At 36.7% G+C, this 17,209-nt stretch overlaps 1 protein-coding gene across 23 annotated transcripts in view; it reads left to right on the top strand.

Annotated features, from left to right (window-relative positions):
- Positions 1-17,209, top strand: part of dlg2 (discs, large homolog 2 (Drosophila)) — a 223,840-nt gene that overhangs the window by 42,067 nt on the left and 164,564 nt on the right. The gene's annotated exons all lie outside the window — the stretch shown is intronic.

Genomic DNA, 17,209 nt, shown 5'->3' with positions numbered 1-17,209 from the left:
AATGCTGGCAGCTTGGCTCTCTGCGGTGAATTCCAAATGCGGTCCTACTACAGCTGAATGGCAAGCACCTTAATGCTGATTATTAAATGGTCAGGTGTATTTTGTATAAACTTTATAAACCCTATAAAAATGGCTAATTAATATAAGGCATCTTCAATAGTTTTTCCATACCCTTGGAAACAGGTGGTGCAGTGATACCTATATACCTATTATATTTATTTATTTTATTATATTTGAAAGAAAATAATACTATTATTCAACAAATAATAAATCAATTATTGTTAAAGACGTATTATTAAAAAGAAATAATAAATAAATGAATACTGTGAACTATGTTCTTTTGAACTTTGTTCATCAAAGACACCTGAAAAACAAATGTATTACAGGTTCAACAAAAATATTACAGCACAACATTTGCTTAATGGTTGTAACATTAACAATAATAAGAACTGTTTCTTGAACACCAAATCAACATATTAAAACAATCTCTGAAGAATCATGAGACACTGAAGACTGGAGTAATGGCTGCTCAAAATTCAGCTTTGCCATCACATAATGAAATTACATTTTAAGTAATATTTTCAATAGTAATATATATATTTTACAATATTATTGTTTTTACTGTATTTTTGATTAAATAAATGCAATCAGTGCTTTGATTATGTAATATCATCCAGTCCCAGTTGAGTTGCTTACTCAGATTTTTGCTTTCAATTCCTTAGTCACCCACAGGAATTATTTTAAGCTTTTTTCTTCAGTTGGACTTTGTGAATCATCATTCTTGTCTTATGAAAGACAAGTATTTTCTGTGCTCTGAGTGGTTAGGTCAAGTTTTTCTTAGAAATAGACATTTGCTTTAGTTTTAAGGTACACAGAGATCTAGAGAGCAGCTTGCCAGTGTAGCCCAATGCATAATGTAGTGATAGCAACTAAGTGCATCATACCAGGGGTGTCATTCACAGGGTCCTCTCTCTCTGTCCCAATATGTAGGCTAAACCCAGTTAGAGTTCTACACAATTTTTTTAATGAACACTTATTTAAACACTATTTACTTTGATGTCTTTGCTTTTCTGTTTTTTTTGTTTGTTTTCCCTCTCAGGGCATTTCTCTTTAGTCTTTAATGACTCCTTCCTGCTTCCCATGTCAGCCATAATGTTGTAAATAGTTATTTCTATTAATATTCTAAGTCATTTTTACTGCTGACCCCAGTTGCACAAGATACATAGAGACTGTAAGAGGCCAACTGCTCAAGAAAACAACCAGACTCGTTTAGGAAGCACTGAGCTTTGTGGTTAAAAGAGCATCATTCTGGTTTGTAGCAATTTAGCAGTGTAATGAAGCTGTTGACAGAGATCTGGCTCATCAGTGGCACCCTGGAAAGCACAGAACTCATAGAGTGAACCCCTCCGTCTGGTAGAAAAGGTGAAATACGAGTGAGAACATTAGATGGAAAGAACAGATACATCTTTAGACTGCAGAAAGCAGTTTTTCTCTTTTGCCTGTAGCTGCTGACTGATGCCAAGACTTAAAGTTGGCTCAATTTGTATGAGACCCCTATTGTTTGATTGTTTATATTTGTTTTGTCCATACAGATGATTTTAAGATAATTAAAAATACTTTTACACCTTTGGAGCACATTTATTATTTGTATGTATTACTTATTTTTTCCATAAAATATCAAAGTTTTATTGAAATTATCGGGAAGGGAGGATGTTGCAAGCCAAATTGGAGCTTGCATCACCCACATGAGTGCCATTGCAATCAGTACGGAAATCCAGATTTAGATGTCTGCATAAAAATACAGATTCAGAAAGTCATAAACTTGTCATTGTATCATCAAAAGAAAGACAGTCACTGAGAGAACAAGATCTTGTTGAGGGAATATCCTCCCTCACAAGAGCCAATTATATTGTACATGCTGAGAGTCATTATGCTGTGCTTCATCACAGGAAGTCTTTCCTCCAACAATGCCGTTATCAGGTTTTTTTTTTTTTTTTTTGCACTCTGGCTGTAAATATTTCTTGAGAGTTCCTTCTATTTTAAGTTAGTGAAGTGTACACGCACATCCAACGCCCTCCACCCCCTCCCTCTACTTCAAATGCACGCAACAATATATCTGCATCTGTCTCTCTCTTTCTATGACTTCCTCCACTCTCCTCTGGGTAGTTAATGTTACGTAATAGTTTGCGGGATGCACTCAGTAGGTTATGGCTGAGAGAATATCATCCCACACACACGCAGTGTGACGCTGGGTGTTTATGTGTGTGTTTCAGTCCCCCATCGCAGCTGTTTTTAGTGGCTTGGACAAAGGTGATCTCTGCCTCCACCCCAGCAGGGCAACCCTCTCTGCTTGCCTTCCTCTATTCCGCTGGACAGTGTGGGATCTAGGGTTCATCTGCGTAGGAAACACTCATTGATTTATTTTTTTCTGGCCCACGAGGCCACTCGAACTCGTCTCTCTGTAGCTTTAGGTAGAGTTGAATATGTCTGCAATTCTTCTGTTCATTCATTCAGGCGGAGGTGAAAAAATTTGCAATGGACATCGCCTACACGCTTTGAGGAGTTTTAACACTTTATGGCTTAAAGTCCCGTTCACATCAAGGCTGGTAACTATAATGATAACTATAATGATAAAGTTTTAATAATCGTTCTGAAAATAGGGAAGTTCATGCTACAGCTTTAACAAGCCTAATGGTTAGAGAGTCGGACTCATAATCCAAAGGTTGCGGGTTTGAGTCTCAGGTCCGGCAGGGATTGTAGGTGGGGGGAGTGAATAACCAGCGCTCTCTCCACCCACTGAGGTGCCCTTGAGCAAGGCACCGAACCCCCAACTGCTCCCCGGGTGCCGCAGCATTGGCTGGCCACTGCTCCGGGTGTGTGTGTGTGCACTTTGGATGGGATAAATGCAGAGCACAAATTCTGAGTATGGTTTACCATACTTGGCTACATGTCACTTCACTTTCACTTTTTTTTTCAGTTGATGAGCGATAAAAATATTGACAGCCAATCAGAATCCACCCAACTTTAAAGATAAATGCAGTGGATATCAAAACTTCAGCACATGCTTTTAAACAGAATGTTATAATCTGTTTGTGTGGATACTAATATAGTTACTGCTACAGTTACTGCTATAAGTTATCATTCTTAGTGTGAATTGGCCTTTACTGAAGTTGTTGCTGACATTGAATAGTTGGAAATTAGTGCTGTCAAACGATTAATCGTGATTAATCGCATACAAAATACAAGTTTTTGTTTGCATAATATGTGTGTGTTCTGTGTATATTTATTATGTATTCTCGAGGTCACACTTACATATAATTAGCTGGAGTTTAGTAATGCGTATTTGGCGAGTATGGTAATGCATAGTTGGCGTGCTGTCCTTGGGAAGGGCTCCGAGCTCGGGAATGGCCGAACCCAGAGCACCACCCCGTATAAGTGTGGTAAGAACTCAAGTGTGGAGAAGAGGCGGTGGAGGGATGCTGATTAACCATCAAATGGATAGAGGTATGTCAGCTGTATTCATACCCATGCGTTGATTAATTTGAGTGCATTCGTCTTGTGTTAATTAGGCTAAGTATCTGACGTGCTCCTCCCGAACTTTGTTAATAAAACATCATTATATAATAGGGCTGTGCAATTAATCGCATGCGATTGTCATGTGCATCTCGTTAGTAAAGCCGGTTCTGTGATTAGTAGTAAATCTCCATCACGTGCTTTCAGATGGAGCGGCATTTAATACACAGAGCGTAGTTCACTGACAAGCTATGCAATATCGTGTTCATAATCGCAGACAAATGATAAATTATAAATGCGGTTTTGCGTAGCTTGTCAGTGAACTATGGCTCGGTGTATTAAATGCCGCTCCATCTGAAAGCACGTGATGTAGATGTATATACATAATAAATTATATATACATAATATTTTGAAAATATTTACATGTCTATATTTATATTTATATAATTTATATTATAAATAAATATATTTTATATATAAACATAACATTTTTTTCTGAGATATATACATGCATGTGTGTGTATTTATATATACATAATAAATATACACAGTACACATACATATATTATGTAAACAAAAAAACTTTTATTTTGGTTGTGATTAATCGCGATTAATCATTTGACAGAACTATTGGAAATTAAAAATCAAATCTAGAGCTGTGAATTTTCGAAATCAGAATTTAACCAAAACTGGATTGATTTTCATTGTTTATTGCATTGTTTCAGCTTTCAGATAATACTAGCTCATCTTTATGTTTCACTCTTATTTACTTAATTTGGTTATTAAAAAATAAGAATTATAATAATGGATTTAGTGTGGGTCATCTGTAAATCAGAAGAATAGGGACAAAATGGAACACTGTTTTTCCCTCCCAAAATGTTTTGCCATCAGCGTTGTATGGTGCACCCTGTAGAGTAACATAAATTGAATTATTCCTAGGGTTAATGTCTTGTGAATGTGACGCTCCTCTCTAGATCAGGGTGAGTAGCTTAGCAGTACTGCTGAGGTCAGAGTTGTAGAAAAGCCTTTCTGTGTCTCTGAGCGCCCACCCTAATCCTCTCATTGCAGTTGGAGATACCAGAGCTAGAGATGTGCAGTGGGGCTGGGACAGTAGATATTTTCAGAGCGCTACAGTGACATAAGGCCAAGTATGAAGACAGTTGAATTTAGCTCATTTAGTAAGCAAAGGGTCAAGAAAAAGGCTAAAGACCATAGTGATTTAAGCTGCAGTTAATGTTATGCATGTGGTTTTTTCTACTACCTTATAAACATCTCTAAAATACACTTCCATTGAAAAGTTTAGGGTCGGTAATAAAAAAAAAAAAAAAATGTTTTTTATTTTATTTAATTTTTTTGAAAGAAGGCTGCATTTATTTGATCACCAATACAGTTAGAAAGTCATATCGTGAAATATTGTTGCAATTTAAAATAACATTTTTTTCTGTTTGAAGGAGACCTATTTGAGCTCTCAGGTCAAAATGGACCACAGAACATTTATTATTTAATGCTGTAAATGCCCCTTTTTCTCTCTTTAAATGCAAATGAGCTGCTGCTCCCTGCCCACTTTCCCAATTCACCTACTTAATATCACACCCTAAAAGTATGTGCTCTTTTTGTGAAGAAAAAGTACATACTTTTGAGTGTGTAGAGTGTGTAGCAGAGGCAAATAGACAAGCTTTGGGACATGCTTTAATGGACTGCTCTATTGCTTAGTTGCGTGCATCCTTTCGACTTTAAACAGCCCAGTCAATCATCTTGTCACAGTCAACATCATCCACATTTTGTATCATTTAATTTCCTAACATACTGGAGAAATTAAGTAGTACAGTCGTGGGTCTTTCATGCCGAGAACTCTCCTCATGTGTTTGCATAATGATGCGTTTAAAAGTTAATGACCAGAAATGTCTTTATAAATCTTCAAAAAGTAATTGTGAGTTGATCTCATTAGACTTGTTAACATACTAAACCTCTAAAGTTGTTCATATGTGAAAGGGATTTACATTTTAGATGTCGTCAATGTCTCTTTTCACAGTGCTTTTCAAAACTCAACCTTCATTAGTCTAACTGACAGATATTCATCAAATAAATAGTCTAAATAGCTATTATCTTTATTGCACAGAACTATCATAGTCATCACATAAAACAGGGACCTTCAGACTGTGTATAACAGGAAGATTGCTCACAGCAGGCTGTTTGAAATGTATTGTTGAAGGCTGTGGTTTTGTTGCAAACTTTTGATGGCTGTAGCAGAGGAGCTTTAAATGAGATGAATGAAGTTCTTTGAGAGAGTTTACTCTGCTCTGCACGTTAAAACCCTTTAAAACACTTTGAAACTGGCTACTTGTTTGTCTGAACATGATAGACAGGGGGAAATTCTTGGGAAACCTGTTTGAAAGCAGTTTTTTTTCTGAAATTCACTCTGGTGCTGGAATTTTCACTAGTGGCTGCAGGGAGCTTTAACATGCTCACTTATGCGTTTACGGCAACCCCGCTGGCTACATAATCCATTCTATAGCAGGATAGGCAAAAAATGTGGTTCCCTGTAGTTTTATGGGAAATAACTCCTGCAGTGTGACAGCGGTACAGTGAAATGGTTGTATTGTTACACTATAGTGCAGGATTGCCCCAGTTCTCCCACTGACACCTCACATAAAGTGGTATGATTACCCAACCCTGAGGATTTTTGAAGTGGGCTGTTTGTAAGGCTCTTAATGAGGTAATAACTGTGATCTACTGAACGTACAGAGGCAGCAGAGGAACGTGGGGCCGCTCTGATGGAGGTCCGCTGTGTATCCAGTGATAGGAGACTCTGAGCACTCAGATTTGTGCTCTGAAGTGTGTGATGTATGTTAATGAATGTGTCTCTGTCGCAGCCTCAAGGCACTTTAGAGTACCCTTGTATCTGAGGTGGGGATTTGCATGGCCTAGGTATTGAGAGGGAAGTCATGCAACGTCACACACAAACACATTTGTTATCATCATGTTACTATTATCACGGACTTCACATTTATCTTCTGTTCTTTTTCCCCCCAAACCTTTCTGCATTTTCATTTTTACATTTTCACAAAGACTCGCTATTTTACTCGCAGAGACTGTTCATTGATGAGCACAATTAAAAAACAAAACAAAACAAAAAACCCATTAAATATATAAAACAATTTTGGTTTTATTTTATTAAAATAAATTGAATTTTTATTATATTATTTGGTAACACTTTATTTTAAGGCGTCCTTGTTTGTCACGGTGCACACAGCAGGGAGGAACGAGGAACACGCAGACGAGGAGTAACTTCAAAATAATAGTCTTTAATGATGACGTCAGGACAGGACAGGGCAAGACAAGGCAAGGTAGACACGGACAGGAACACCGGGGAATAACGAGTAGACGAAAACTAACTAAACAGGCAGGAACTAAATACACATGACAATCACTGATAATGACTAAAACACAGCTGGACAAGACTTAACTAATAATCACACTTAACAAGGACAGGAACAAGACCAAATATGGACACAAGAGGCGGGAACACATGACACACACGACAGAGGACTGACATTGTTACACGTTACATGTACTTACTATTATAATAACAATTAATTATGCATAATTTCATGCAAGTAACCCTAAGCCAAACCCTAATCCTAACCCTAACCATATAGTAAGTACATGTAGTTAATTAATATTACTCAGTACTTAAATGTATAACTACACTGTAACAAGGACACCTTAAAATAAAGTATAACCAATTATTCTTATACTTGTGAATACATTTAGTCCCTACGGTATAACTAGATCTGACCTAGATCTGACACTCTTTTCCAAAATATGATTTCTTTTCATTTTATATGAAGTTAAATATTGACTAATACAGACTAACTCTAACTGTAAAAGAAAAAAATACATTGACATCGATTGTTGCATATCACAAACTTATAATATTCCTAACAATATTAATCTTTTACTATGATTATAATATCATGATCATGTTAATTTCTAGATTTTATGTACGCATTTTTAATTTATATAATTTAGATGTATGATCAACATTTCAAGTTGTATAAATGGGTATTAATGTATTAATGTATTATGAACAAACATGAATTAATAGTTAACCAGAGGTGGGTAGAGTACCCAAAAACTGTACTCACGTAAAAGTACTTAAAGAAATATTTACTAAAGTAAAAGTAATAGTCTGAATAGTTACTTGAGTAAGAGTAAAAAAGTATCGGATAAAAAAAAAACTACTCAAGTAGTTAGTTACTAGTTACTTTGGATCATCATATACTGTATATCTATAGTCTATTTTTATTTAGATATATAAATAAAATGTATGTAATGTTAGTGTGTGTTTGTGTGTATATATATATATATATATATATATATAGAGAGAGAGAGAGAGAGAGAGAGAAGTGTACACACACTTCCATTCAAAAGATTTTTAATGTTTTTTAATGTAAGAATTTTCATCAGCCTTTACGTCGGTCTTCAGTGTCACATAATCCTTCAGAAATCATTCCAATATGTTGATTTATGATCAATGCTGTTCTTTTTAGCGTCTATTCATCAAAGAATCCTGAACAAAATGTCACAGGTTCCAAAAAATATTAAGCAGTAAAACTGTTTCCAACACTGGTAATAAATCAATATATTAGAATGATTTCTGAAGGATCATATGACTGTGAAAACTGGAGTAACAGCTGATGAAAATTCTGATCTGCATCACTGAATTAAATGATATTTTAAAGTATATTATATATATATATATATATATATATATATATATATATATATATATATATATAACATTTTGACACGGAGAAGAGTGAAAACTCCTCACATGACCGCTACCGAACATCTGAACATGATGAAACAAATGCACATTGACGGATCCTATTCCATTTGTTCTGCAAAATGTAAACAAATGTAGCCTATATTTCTGCAAGCGTAAATATTGTGAAAATATCAATATTGATTGTGTCTAGGCAAAGACATTACCCCTGGAACAGGTCGCGTGCCGCTGCGCAGAGCTAACGTGTTTTTTATTTTATTTTTTAAATGCTGTAAAAATGTTCCTTATTGATAGTTCGTAATACATAATGCATTAAACATGGTTCTTATAATGTTCATAATAATGATAATAATAGTTCATTGCTAGTTCATAATACTGTACCTAATGTTCAAAAATGTTTGTTTATTATTAGCTCATAATACTTAATGCATTAAATCATGTGAACAAATTAAATATTATTGTCAAGTGTTAGCAGCTGTTTTTCATTTATTTCTAAATCATTTTTCTAAGTGAGGACAGTCCCAATTGTCTCCAAAGGAATTTTTATTTTTTAGATTTAGCACACTTTTGGGGACATTTTGGTTCTCATACAATACTACAAGTACGCACACACACACGGTTAACTGTCACTGTCGCTGCATGTCCAATCTGGCACATGTCTGTCAGGATTAGGGCAAACACTGCCAGAATCCTGACTGTCTGGAACGTTCCTGTAAAGGGAAGCAACAAGCTCAACAAGCATGGTGTTGTGGTTGTAATATTTAATGTTGTGTATGTGTGAGTCAGAAAGAACACTGAAAACACACACACGCACATTTACGACAAAGTAAATTATGCATAATGTACCTAAACATGACTTCATCCTACCAAAAAAGAAAAAAGGGAAGGAGACTAAGATAGAAAAGATTTGTTCCATGAAGTCACGTGACGTGCTCATGAACCTATTCGCACTTGAGTAGAGCTCTGTACATCTGGCCCCTTTTTGCAGATTTTTTTCGTTTTATTTTAAGTTTTATTCATTAATAATACTTTCCCTGATGGCATGCAATCGGAAACAGCAGGAGTTGTCACCACCGGCTTCACCGATTAAGAAGAAATCCAAGCCACCTATCGCGAGTGATATGGTGGACAAGATAGCGACCACTGTTACACACTTTGAGCACATTCTAAGAACTGAGTTGATGGCGATGCGGAACGAGTTTGCTTCTCACATGTCAGTTGTTCAGGTGCTATGCTCTAAATTGGATCTTCTAACAGGGGAGATGAGAGAACAATAGAAAGTTGTTGCAGATCACGGTAGGCGAGAAGCCGCGCTCGAGCAACAGGTTGTGGATCTTACAGGATCGCAATAGGCGCAGCAATCTGCGTCTGTTCGGATTGCCTGAAGGTTCCGAAAAGGACGACCCTATGGGCTTTTTGAAAAGATCACTACCAACGTGGCTCCCGTCTCTCGCGGGCAAAGAGATTGAAGTGGAGCGAGCGCCTCAGATCGCGCTAAACCATCATCTTTAAACTGTTACGGTACGCGGACAGGGAGCTCATTTTGCGGGCCGCTAGACTAGTCTAGCGCCCCGGTGAAAACATCCGACGGAGCAACGCTGTCTTTCCTTCCAGATTTTTCTCCTGTCACCACAAAAAGTGCATTTGCGCCAATTAGGAAATGAGAGAAGTTGGCATCCAGAATTTTCTTCTTTATCCCGCGATGCTGAAAGTCATTCTCAATCAAGGTGAACCTAAAATGCTATACTCCCCAGAAGAAGCAAGAGTTTTTCTCAGATCCCATTCATCCACCAACTCTCAGTGAGATTCAGCTGGACATTTGCTGTCTAATCGGAGAAGAGATGCTCTAAATGGTTGAGTGACTGTCTCTTTCACTGTTCACTTTAATGTTCACTTCTTAATTCATAGTTACTAGAAGGTTTCATTGTGCATACAGTATCACTTACTGATTATGATGTTATATTATTTGTTTTAGTTGTATTCTTTATCTCTCTTTCTTTTTTTCTTCTTTTTTTTTAATAGAGATACTACCTAGTCAATATGTGATTGTGGGGCCAGTGTTGGTGCTTCAGTAATGTGCAGGGGCCGGATTCACAAAACATTCTTAAGAAGAAATTTCTTCTTAACTGCCATTTTCTTATTATTTTTTAACTTAAGAAAAAAGTTAAGAATATTTTGTATTCCCAAAAATTCTTCTTAAGAATATTCTTATCTTTTTTCATAAGATTGTTCTTAAGACAAAACCTAAGAAGAATTCAAATTCCTGAAAAGAATCTTCTTAAAGATCATCGTAAATAACTTCTTAAATTTAGGACAGCCCCAGACTTGTCTTAAATCCCAAAAAGTAAGAATTATTTAATAAATTTATTGGGTTATTTCAAATTAATTGTTATATTTAAGCATTACAACAACATTAGCAACATATAATACATAGTAGGACTGTTAAAAGGGATGTGCGCGAGTTTTCTGAAGTGACAGCGATGACTGATAATGTAAACAATGATCGGTCATGATTAGCCTATGTGTGTACGCCACTTTTTGCTGACTTCAAAACTCAGTAGCAACTCAAAAACGAGTCAGATAGGAAGCTTTAATTGGACGCTTTTATTTTAGCCTATAAATACGACATAGGCTAATATTTGGCAGTATGTAGCGCATATGAATGCGCTGATACACAGTACGCGTTTGCTGTAGCAGCACGGACACATACCGGAAGCGTTCATTCGGATGACAGCGCAAAAACACAGCACAAAAGCGAAAGAAACAGATCACTGCAGCTTGAGACAGACAGGCTGTTCAAAAACATGCCACATTAAAAACGTGAAGCTGAGCGCCAGTCAAAGTCGCGACAAAAAGAGTGTGCGTGCTTATTATGATTATTATATGGTAATCTGCAGGAAGCGCAAAAAGACAATAAAGTGTGAGTTTATCAGTGCGTTGACGTTTTCACTCAGATAAAGACTGTCATTTTCTTCTTAAGAAAAAAATTAAGATGTTCTTAAGAATTTATTTGAGAACTTAAGAATTTTTCAAGAATTGCACTTACGAACATTCTTACGAACTTCATGGAATTTATCTTAAGAAATTTCTTAAGATTTTCGTGAATCCAGCCCCAGGTTTTTGTTGACGCCATGGATCATATTAAGGGGTGCTGGCAGATCAAGGTTTGTTCTTGGTTTGATTTGCCATAGTTCATGGGAATGTGTTTATGTTTTTTTGAATAGTGACAGGAAGGGCGGGGGTGGGGGGTGGTTTAATGGTAGACTCAACTTTTTTATTTTCTTTTATTTACTCTTGAAGGACCAGCATCACATCCTCTTGTGCCACTGTTTGAAGAATTTATCTTTCAGAATCTGGCAGTAAGTTTTAGGAGCTTATTTTTAATCAATCCTGCAAGACGGACTTTTCAGGATAGGAGATGAACTGAAATGAGCTCCCAAAACTTACTGCCAGATTCTGGAAGATAAATTCTTCCAACAGTGGCACAAGAGGATGTGATGCTGGTCCTTCAAGAGTCACTCACAACTTATCTGTCCATGAAGCCTATACAAAATCAGTCTTCATGTATTTCACAACACTTCAGCATGTTGTTCTTTTTAAGTGAGGGTCATTTTAAAGAATTTTTTACCCAAGCAGAGTCTCTGAGAACCTGACACATTGCTCTTGTGGAGACTCCAGGAAGGTTCTCACCTAATTCTACACCCTAATTCTTAATTCTTAATTAAGCAGTTAACGTGTCTTTTCTTCTCCACCTGTTTTTCCTGACCGTGCTGAACCAATGAGCATTTAGCTGCCCAATGGTCATGCTGTAACTTTGCTAATTCTATTATTGCATTAGTATTGCATCCTTCTCATGGGCATTTAATTATTTTTTTTACTTTTATTCTTGAGTTCAGTCTCTTTTTTGGCTCATTTTATCTGTAAAAGAAATCCTGCCTAATAATTCAGCACACCTGAAATAAGGAGTTTTTGACTTTCAGCCTTCATGGACAATTGTATATCACTTATAAATTATTAAATACAAAATCAATAGTAGTTATCAAGATTGATGTGGTTTGGAATTGGTAAAATGTTCTTGGAAAAAAAATATGACCAGAATATCAACTTGCCTAATAATTCTGCACACACTGCATTTCTCCCATAAATATACGGAATACTCATCATCATATTTCTTTGTTTGCTGATGATATCTTATTATTTTGGAGAAGCCATTGAATTTATTTGACCAATTTGGATCTCTCTCTGGGTTTAAAATTAATTGGAGTAAGTCATGTTTATTTCCCTCAATTCTAAAATTGAATCCATGTCCCTTTCTATATCTATTCCATTGGTTCAAAACTTTAAGTACTTGGGGGTAGATGTTTTTCCTTCCCTGCAGGAAATCGTCTCAAAAAAACTGTAATAATATTCTAGCCAAAGTATCATCAGATTTGGAAAATTAGTCTCGTCTTCCTACTTCTTTTCAGGCTCGTATATGGGTGATTAAAATGAATGTTCTCCCACGTATTCATTTCTTTTCTTCCATGATTCCTCTCGCTCCACCGGTTGGCTACTGGAACAAACTAGATGCATGTGTTTCACGGTATATATGGGATGGGAAATGTCCTCGTATTAAGCTGACTACCTTACAGCGATGTAGATTACATGGAGGTCTTTCTTTCCCTAATATTAGACTGTATGCTCAAGCCTTTTCCCTTCGCCCTTTATCAGTTTGGTTTGATCCTGACGCTTCTGTCTTGGAGAGCAACTGAGGAATCTATTGTTTACCCGTATAAATTGAAGCATCTTGTTTTTTCGGGGTTCCGCTTAGGCAGTGTAAATCTTGGTTTGGTCCCATTGTGACCCACCTCCTCTCCACATGGAGGGATGTTGAAAGACGTTCACAACTAGTTACAATATGGCATAGGCATTCGCCTATTTTCCACAATAATAATCTTTTGTCAGGCAGTACACCATTTCGTTGCCCGCAATGGACTCATAATAAAGTAAACACTCTGGGAGATATCTATGATGATAGTGGTTTAAAATCCTTCCACAATCTCAAAACTCAATATAATCTGCCAGGCACCTCCTTCTTTATGTATTAAAGACGTTTACGTATTAGCGCATTAGATCGGCCCTACGGGCGTATGGGGTGCCTTCAGACTCTCAACTGTTCAACCTGTTCACCCTTTGCGCAAACTAATCTTTCCTTCTGAGGAATCTCCCTCCTCTGCTTCAGTCATCTATCTCTTTCTTCTTGAGCATTCATACAAACCTTTATCTATTACAACTTTTTGGGCTAAGGATCTTAAAGAGGATGTACAAGTTTTATTTTCGGATCAGGAATGGGGTATGTTTAAATTGTCTTCTAAAAACCCTAATCACCAAATGATTAATTGGAAATTGCTGTATAGGGTTTACTTGACTCCAATTAAACATCTTTATATGAATCTGTCATCTTCTCCTAAGTGTAATTTCTGTTCCCAAGGAGTTTTAGGCATGTTTTTTATTTTTTTTTGGGAGTGCCCCTCTCTCTCACCTTTTTGGACACAGCTCTCACAGGACCTATCATATTTGTTGGGTGCTGAGATATGTTTGACTCTGCGCCATTTTTTCATGAATGACTTTTGTGACTTCACCTTGTCCGTCCAACAAAGATGTTTACTGTTAGCTGCTCTCACAGCAGCAAAAAAATTGCTAGTCAACTGTTGGAATCCTCCTCACACAATGGACAGACGAACCTGAACCTGAACCTGAACCTGGTATTTGTTGGACATTATCTCGATGGAACTCTCATCTTCTCGTATACATGGATCTAATGTGAAAACTGTAAATTCATGGCATTCAGATAAACAAGAAAAAAAGATTTGTTCCATGCACAGGTGAGCTATATAATATTCAATTCACTGTTACCTTAGCAGAATCCCCTCAAGAGATGTTGAGTGTGCCTGTATCAGGTGAGATGAGGTGGCATTAGAAAAGCTTGACAGGCAGGCTTTGTCTGATTGTACCAGTCAGGACACATACTTGCATCAGTCAATCTTTAATGTGTCTGTCACGCCCCTGGACTGTTTTGTTGTGTTTTTGCTCCCCATGTGTTCCCTGTGACCCAGTTTTTCCCCTGTCTTGATTATTAATTGATTCCAGGTGTGTCCCCTTAGTTCCTTGATTGTCCTGTCTTTAAAAGCCCCAGTCCTTTCAGTTAGTGTTTGTCGGTCTTTAAGTGTCTACCCTGCCTGTGATCTGTGTTCCTATTTGAATATTAAACTCCCATGTTGTGAATTCCTCGTCTCCTCATTCCCGTGCTCCCCGTGAGCTGTGACAGTGTCACTGTCAGAGGAAGAGAAATGTAATTTGAGTTTTGTTTATTTATTTACTTAGTTCTTGCCCACTTAAACCATCACCAATCACACAGGTCTGTGGTGTTGAATTTAATATGTAGTTCAGTGTTCAAAATATTTATTTATGGTTCTGCAAATGTATAGATAGGTATGTAGATTTATAATACCGTTCTATGGGGTTGAATTTAATATGTAACTTAGTGTTATGAAATTTTTCATTCAAGTCGGGCTTTTCATTTGAACAATTGAGGTTTTTATATTCAGGGACGTTTGACATCCACTTGTGCTTAGAAAGGGAAAAAGATTACCATTGGTGATAGTGAGGTAGAAAAGAAAGTGATGCTAAAATTTGAGACGTTCTTGAAAAGCACATTGAGCTAACGTGTACATGCAGTATTTTAGTTTTGCGCAACTTTCACTTTAACTGTAACGTAGCAGTCAGTTTGCTTTCACTCCCCGGCTGTCCCAGGAGAGGAAGCGGCTCTTAGGGATGTGGTGACAGAGAATAAGATGCTCTGACATGCTGTAGTATGTCAGAGGGATCAGTTTTGACAGGCTGTGAATAGAAACATTTAGCGCAGTAATTTGCAAAGGCCTCTTAGGAAGCTGTCTGCCTGCTTACAGCCACACAGGGGTCGGACATTAGTCCTTAAAAAGACAAGATAGGCTCCTAATGTACTGCACAAATGCATGTGACGCATGAAATAGCATTTTCCAGCAATAATTTTACCTGCCACTCATACTTGAATAGGATCTTTTGGTGCCCCTGTGACCTTAATAATACGTAACTGATTGACTTTCAGAAAGCACTAGAACCTTTTCACATCTCTCGACTTGACAGGGTGGTGTAACATTCATTTTCACTTGATATAATTTATTTTAGTCAGGTCTGTCTAAAACTTTTCCCAAGTTTAATTTTCTTTTAATTAGACCACTATCCAGAACTGTTTGTACTTTTTGAAAACAGAAAAAAAAAAACACTACAAAGAGAAACCAAGGCTATATAATTATAAAAATACAGAAGCGCAATCAGTTCTCTATTAACTTTCATGTAGTGCTACTACAAAGTGTTTTGTGTTTTTATATTGAGCTTGTGTTGGATATAATTGGATCTCTTGGTATTCACCCTCGCCACTAGAGATCCCTTAGATAGAAAAATTTGTTTAGTTTACAATTTTGTTGTTATTGGCATCTTGTTGGTAGAGTTAGTATGGATGAAATGCACGTTATAAAAATGCACTTGTGATCGCACAACATAAACCGGTTTAGCTGTTAATGCTAATAACCTATATAACTTACCAATTTTTTTTTTTTCATTGAATAATTCAATTGATAGTTGTAGTTAATTATCTTACATGAACTACAGTAAGAAGTTTGAGGTCAGTAAAAGAAATGCATACTTTTTCAGTGATTCAGGAGGATGTATTAAATTGATTAAGTGACAGTGAAAACATTAAATTCAAAAGTAAAAGTAAAGACTTTTTTTGATTGTTACAAAAGATTTCTATTTCAAAAACTAAGTTCACTTTAAGTCTTTCATTTCTCATTGCTTGTAGTCTTGGTCCAAAATGAATTTTTGGCTACTTTGGCTACTCTGTCAGTAACGTGTGAGTTGAAAAATTGTAGTGGCCATGAAACTGTTTTGCATATTTTTGTCTCTGTGACGACTGAATTAATTACCTGTTTTTCTTTGCATATTAGTGACAAACAGCACAGGTAATTAGGTTAAACTGCACCTGTCATATGTCAAAATATTTTGTTCCTCATATTTTAAATTTGATGGTTTTAGTTCAGCAGTCATCAACAAGCTCTGGCACTTGATGAGTGCTGCTTTTGGACCCAGACTGTAGTAGCTTTTCAAGAATATAAAAGCTGTATCTACCGTACAGTGTCATTAAGGAAAGATTATAATATGATGCTTAAATTAGATCTACGCAACTCCATGTGCAATTTTTGCCGATGTGGACAATTATGCGGCTAACCTATTTTCAGCCCCTCGCAGCCCAATGTAAAGTGACTTGCAGAGTAAAGCAGAACAGAATAAACCCAACTCTAGATAGACTGAGTGGAGCAGTGAAGCTTTGACTTCTTTCTTCTTTTCCACTGTCAGCGTTTTGAAGATGAGCGCATCTGTCAAGGGTTTAACGTTCTTTGTATTTCACACTTGACTTAAGCCAGAGGATTAATGTTGTCACCTCACAGGCTGTTTAAGAGGAAGAAGAAAGCATTCTGGGTTTAACATGCAACATGCTTATGAAAAGAACTTCATCTTGTGAATTATCAGCACCCTCACAACTAACCACTGCGGCTCTGTTGACTTAGACAGACAGCATGTTTATGAAATGTACAGCCAGCCAATCATTATCGCTTAATAAACTCAGCATGGTGATCAGGTCCCTGATGCAAAGCTACTTACCAAATTATTAAATGCATAGATGGACCGTGTATATAGCTATGTTTTGAGTCTGCGACAGATAGCTTGCACGCCATAATTTGAGATTTCTGTGTCTGTGAGTTTCTTCCCTGTGTAGTTTTGGTAAGCCTTGCAGTGTTAGTTCAGTGTCCCCTGTGTTTTTCTTGATAC

The sequence above is a fragment of the Onychostoma macrolepis genome, chromosome 10 (genome assembly GCF_012432095.1).
Source record: "Onychostoma macrolepis isolate SWU-2019 chromosome 10, ASM1243209v1, whole genome shotgun sequence".
NCBI classification, from domain to species: domain Eukaryota; kingdom Metazoa; phylum Chordata; class Actinopteri; order Cypriniformes; family Cyprinidae; genus Onychostoma; species Onychostoma macrolepis.
The sequence above is the reverse complement of the archived record's forward strand: the minus strand, read 5'-3'. Positions and strand labels throughout refer to the sequence as shown.